The sequence below is a fragment of the Erpetoichthys calabaricus genome, chromosome 4 (assembly GCF_900747795.2).
Source record: "Erpetoichthys calabaricus chromosome 4, fErpCal1.3, whole genome shotgun sequence".
Lineage (NCBI taxonomy): Eukaryota > Metazoa > Chordata > Cladistia > Polypteriformes > Polypteridae > Erpetoichthys > Erpetoichthys calabaricus.
This window is the reverse complement of record NC_041397.2, coordinates 94,788,293-94,794,585: the sequence shown is the minus strand read 5'-3', so window position 1 is coordinate 94,794,585 and position 6,293 is coordinate 94,788,293. Positions and strand designations below refer to the sequence as shown.

General features: G+C 44.1%; 1 pseudogene; it reads right to left on the bottom strand.

Annotated features, from left to right (window-relative positions):
- Positions 1-3,414: 3,414 nt before the first annotated feature.
- LOC114651482 (uncharacterized) lies at positions 3,415-3,556 on the bottom strand (annotated as a pseudogene).
- Between the last annotated feature and the right edge of the window lie 2,737 nt (positions 3,557-6,293).

Here is a 6,293-nt window from a genome sequence, read left to right as displayed (position 1 = left end):
AGTCAATGTCTTAAAAGGTTTAACCCACACATCTTTACTGCATTGTGTTTGAAAAATGTATGGTATACCTTATTTTGTTAGACAAGATCCTATTGCTTGACCATTTAATAGCTTGCAGCAAACACCATACACTAAATATATGCTCTGCCTCCTCACTAACTTATACAACAGAAAAAAAGAAAAAATGTTTACTTTCTCTGTTGATCTCTTGAGCCCAAATGTGTTCTTTGAAATTTAATGCTGAATTCCCTCCTGTACTGTTTTGTTTTCATGTCATTTGCATAGCCACTGGTTTAATATTCAGCATATGGACTCTTTCTTCTTGTTTAGTTTCAGTTCTATAATAACAGGAGCAAAACCAGATACCATGCTTGTTTCATACTAGTCATTGTTGAGCAGAAATCTGAAAGCATTTATAATCAAGTACAAATAGCTTATTTAAGAGTGTGTGATTGGAGCACTGCAGAAAACAAAAGGCATTCTTTGTTCATTGCATATAAGAAGCCACATGAACTCAGACATGCTGTAAAATTTTAAGGATTGATGCCAAGTTCTACAAATTAGTTTCTTTCTTGAAGTATCAATCGATCAGTGAGTCAAGAACCAAACAGCAGTCACTTCCTAATAAGATAGTATGTGAATAAATTCCTAGTGTTAAGGATATCATTTTAGAGACTAACTGTTGGTCATCCAATCTAGGGGGGAAAATGTTCAGAAAGATAATTTGAAATATTTTACATTCTGTCAGTTAGGTTCAGTAATTGATTCAGAAACTTTAAAATATTAAAATTAGGATAGTGAAAATAAAATGTCTAATGTGTCTAATAAAAAAGTCACACTAGTAATTAATTTGAACTACAATCCTATTCATTACAAAAAGGATGATTTATATACAAATAAATATTTTTGTGTTAAAAAAATAATGAACAATAAAAATATAAACACTGAGCATGTAAAATACATGGGTGCGCAAAAGTAGGTTTATAGTTGTGAGTTTGCTGGAATAATCATAACCTGCATGACTTTTTCCATACAAACAACTGCAAACCTACTTTTGCACACCCCGCAGAGGGTAATGTGAACTCAGAGGAAGAGGGTCATGTAGCCAGAACAGGTGGGCAAAAGTAGGTTTACATTTGCTTCGCATCCTACATGACCTTCTGCCTCTGTGCCTGCATGACCCCTGTTGCAAACTACATGACCCTCTGCTCACCTTGGCTACACAACCCTCTGCTTCCCAGCAGGCATAACCCTTTCCCTCCCCAGCTACACGACCTCTGGTACCACATACCACTCCTGCCTCTTTTAAGTTACACGATCCTCTGTCTTTTTCACTATTAAGCCCCCACCACAACCACATTAAATCAGAGTTTAGGGTCTACGCACCCCAAGCCAAGCACATACAGCATATGTTTGAATCTGGGGTTCCTCTTGTACTGAGCAGGATTGCTATTGTGAGAACACCATCATCAAACTAACCTGTCTCACGACGGTATAATCCCAGCTCTCGTTCCCTATTAGTGGGTAAACAATCCAACATTTGATGAATTCTGCTTCACAATGATAGGTAGAGCCAACATCGAAGGATCAAAAAGTGACGTTGTTATGAACACTTGGCAGCCACAAGCCAGTTATCCTTTGTGGTAATTTTTCTGACACCTCCTGCTTGAAACCCAAAAAGCCAGAAGGATTGTGAGGCCCTGTTTTCACAGTCTTTACTCGTACTGAAATCAAGATCAAGCCAGCTTTTGCCCTTCTGCTCCACGGGAGGTTTCTGGCCATCCTGAGCTTAGGACACCTCCATTACGTTTTGACAAGTGTACCGCCCCAGTCAAACTCCCCACCTGCCACTGTCCCTGGAGTATGTTGCGGCCAAAGGTGGCTTGGGTGATTGACACCAGAAGGGAGAGCTGCCCCTCCTGCCTCACTAAGTGAATGAAAAAAAAATAAGATTAGTGGTATTTCACCGGTGGCGCCTCTCATGTCTCTTCAAAGTGCCAGACTAAAGTCAAGCTCAGCAGGGTCTTCTTTCCCTGCTGATTCTACCAAGCCTGTTCTCTTGGCTGTCGTTTCACTAGATAGTAGGTAGAGGCAGTGGGAATCTCGTTCATCCATTCATGTGCATCACTATCACAGTGATTGACAAGGCATTTTGCTACTTAAGAGCCCGTTGCCAAGCATATTCCGAGTTTTAACGTTGTTCGTCAACCGTGCCCCTTAGATCGGCCTTCTCGCCCATCCAAGTGAAACATAGCATGCACCTCTTATGGCCAAGACAGTAAATGCTGGCTTGGGATGGCTTAGTATATCACTATGAGATTCAGTCCTACTGTCGCCTGGTATCAGTACTAAGTCCTGACCCAGGTCTCTACTTGTTATAGGATATTAATGTCTTATTATAGTTGAGTGGGATTATGCTATGGCTACTGACTCCACAATTAAGCACACTATTTAGACGCATGAAGTGTTCAAAATATTAGATTTCCCAGACAGATAGGTGGTTTTGAGCTAAGACTTCTGCCTACTCATGCAAAACTAATAAGTCATACTATAACCATTTCATCAGTGTGAGTAATTTGATTTGATGACTAATGATTAAGTGTTACCTTTAAACGAATCTATGGTTGAGTGGTGATATCCATCTTTCATTTATACTGTATTTCTTTTTTTTGTATCATCTCTGATTATATCACAAATACATCATTTTATATGATAGCGACTATATTTTAATAGGATTGAGTTATGTTCAGAGTGTATCATGTCAAGGGTGATGGCTTAACAGACCATTACAACACTTGATCTCCTGGGTTGAGCCTGGGAGGTGTTTTGAGGTTCCACAAGTGTGTGTGGAAAAAAAAATTGTTGCAGGAAACGCCCCCCTTCAAACGATCCTTACAACTGTGATCCCTCAGGCAAAGACCACAGAGAAGTGGTTGAGATCCTACCAGTATTCCATATAGGATGCCCAGAGGACATTGTCCCTCACAAAACTCTTTATCTTAAGGATCTTTAATGATCCAGTAGCCACCATATTTGACCTCAGAACCATGGTTGGTTAGGCCCTTGAGTTCCAGGAAGGCTTTGACGAGGCTGACAGGGGCCATGTCTCCTCATACACTACTGGCTCTGCTATTGCCTTCCTGGATCTACCTGAGAATTTCCCCCTGTGTCATTGGCTATGGGCCTTATGCTGGCCATAAAGCTGTCCAGCAGCCAACAACATGAGTCCCCAAAGGGGGTCAGGGACTGATGTTGACAAGCCTGAGGAGTGGGTTCGCCGAACGCTGTATCCCTAGGGCTAGGTCAGCAGCCTCTAGCTTTGATCATAGAGATTGAGATTGCCCAACACGCTAAGCTACGTAGTGGAACAATGGTCACTGGGTATATGGTGACCTGAGTCCTTCATGAGTTAGTAGACACTGTGACATCAGCCTCCAATAGGGCTGAAAGGTTCATTAAGTGTTGATGATCAATATGTACTGCAATTCACATTAGTTCTCGCAGTTAGCTACGTCCTTCATCGATGCACAAGCCAAGTGATCCACTGCCAAGAATAGTCTCTCTCTCTCTCTGTGTTTGTCAAAGGCCCAATGAGGAGGAAAAAGAGGCACTGCCGCGGGGTGGCACAGGGCCCTGGGTAACTGGAATTGGCCTCCTCCCCACACCGGCCAACAAGGGTGGTTAAGGCAAATTTGTGACTGATCCGGCTCATGTGGGACGAGAGGTCCAGGCACCCCAGGGAGGATCCCCCTTTCCCGGAGGGACGGTGGGTTGGGCATGGAAACTTGACGGGGAAGGGAGGGCACATTTGGCGGACAACCCGTCCGCCCTCCTGGTGGGCTATGGAACTACGATGGTTGGAACTATGATGGTGTCTGATAGTCATCGAACCTCCGAATTTCATTCTTGATTAATGAAAACATTCCTGGAAAATACTTTCGCTCTTGCTCATCTTGCGCTGGTCCAAGAATTTCACCTATAGCGGCGCAATACAAATGCTCCCGGCAATCCCTCTTAATCATGGCCCAGATTCAGGAATCCTACAAAATAGAACCGCAATATTTGGGTGGGGGAGCCTGCTTAGAACACTCTAATTTTTTGAAAGTAAACGTTTCAGACCCTGCAGGACACTCAGTCAATAGCATTGAGGGGGCACCGAGAGGCAAGGGCTGGGACAGACGGTAGTTTGCCTCATGGCAGACTGCCAGCTCAATCCCGAGATCTAACTATGAGATTTTTAACTGCAGCAACTTTAATATATGCTATTGGAGCTAGAATTACCATGGCTGCTAGCACCAGACTTGCAATACAATGGATCTTTGTGCAAGTATTTAAAGTACGCAGGACTGCATTGTTATTTTTCATCACTACCTCCCTGAGCCAGGAGTGGATAATTTATGCTCCTGCTGCCTTCCTTGGATGAGGTAGCCATTTATCAGGCTCCCTCTCAGGAAGAGAACCCTGATTCCCACTTACCCTTGGTCACCCTGGTGGACATAGAAAGTACCATCGACAGTTGACAGGGCAGACATTCGAATCTGTTGTCGCCACCCTGAGGGGCTCCCGATCGGCCCAAGGTTATCTACAGTCACCAAAGCTGGCCAGGTGCAGGGATCCGGGTGGGTTTTTGGTCTGATAAATGCATGCATCCTCCCCGGGGTGGGAGTCAGCACTCGTTTGCATGTATTAGCCCTAGAGTTACCACAGTTATCCAAGTAACGTGGAGCGATCAAAGGGACTATAACTAATGTAATGAGCCATTCGCAGTTTCACTGTCACTTCTGTTTGCACTTAGACATGCATGGCTTAATCTCTGAAACAAGCATATATTCCTGGCAGGATCACCCAGGTAGACCTGTAGGCAGTCAGAATGCACATCCAACGAACGGCGGCTGGGCTGTTGCGGTTCCAGCCGGGTTCCCTCGAGACCACCATCATCACAGGACCTCCCAGGCAGGAGGTTCCAAGACCAGGCCTGTTGCTAGGAAAGTCAGCACCCCGCAGGGAGGGGGATGGATCTACGCTCTCATCTCTGGTTGCTAGAGAAATTGCAGATAGAAAGGGGTTTAGCCGATTACCTCCCCATGGCCCAAGGCCACCAAGGCGCAGGACCGCTCAGCGCGGGATGAATACCCACAGATCAGGGGGGCTGATTGCTCTTGTCCTCATGGAGAGATAGGGATGCCCTCCCCAGCACAGGCCCCCCTCTTAGGCCAGGCTGGAGGATGGAGACCTGGAGGACCACGTGACTTTGTCCCTCGTCTGACTCTTTGTGCCAATCGATCTTGTCGGTGGGTCAGTCCTAGTCTCCCCGACCACTGATCGTGGGGGACAGTGACCACCACCATCCCCTGTGAAAATGCCCTTCTGGCCTGCACCCAGAAACGAAATAAAAAGTTAAGTCCCCCCGTGTTGAAACAGCACAAAGCTTAGACCTTCCTCTGGATAACCCCCCCCCCCCCCCCATCTCAGTGCACGTGGGTCGCTGGCATAATAATAATAATACATTTTACTTATATAGCGCTTTTCCCATGCTCAAGGCACTTCACAGAGTTTAAGAAAGAACGGCAGGGTATACAGTATATAGCATTGTACTAAACCAAATAAATAAATAGAGTAAGACAGTAAATTCAGAGAAAAGCCTAACAGACAACATAATTGATGGTCTAGCACACACACACACAGGTCCATGAGCATCTTGACATAAGGGTAAACTGAAAGAAGGGTAATAAATAATTTTGTGAATTTCCCCTTTGGATTAATAAAGTATCTATCTATCTATCTATCTATCTATCTATCTATCTATCTATCTATCTATCTATCTATCTATCTATCTATCTATCTATCTATCTATCTATCTATCTATCTATCTATCTATCTATCTATCTATCTATCTATCTATCTAGATGGAGTGTAGATTAGTGTGGGGTACAATAAGATTGCCAGAATCAGAGGATCTTAGTGGGCAGACACACACATAGTGATGGAGAAGGTCACTAAAGTTGTTCTGGCGCAAGGTTGTTTAATGCTTTGTAGGTTTTTAGTAGAATTTTATATTCAATTCTGTAAGACACAGGGAGGCAGTGAAGGCGAAGCAGGATGGGTGTTATGTGCTTGTTGCTGCTGGTCCGTGTTTTCAATAAACTGGAGCTGTGATATAAGATTAGAAGGTGCATCTGCCAGTAGGGAATTGCAATAATCGATGCGGGATGTGATAAAAGCATGGACAAGTTTCTCAGCTTTAGAAAAGGAGAGGAAGGAGCGAACATGTGATATGTTACGGAGGTGAAAGT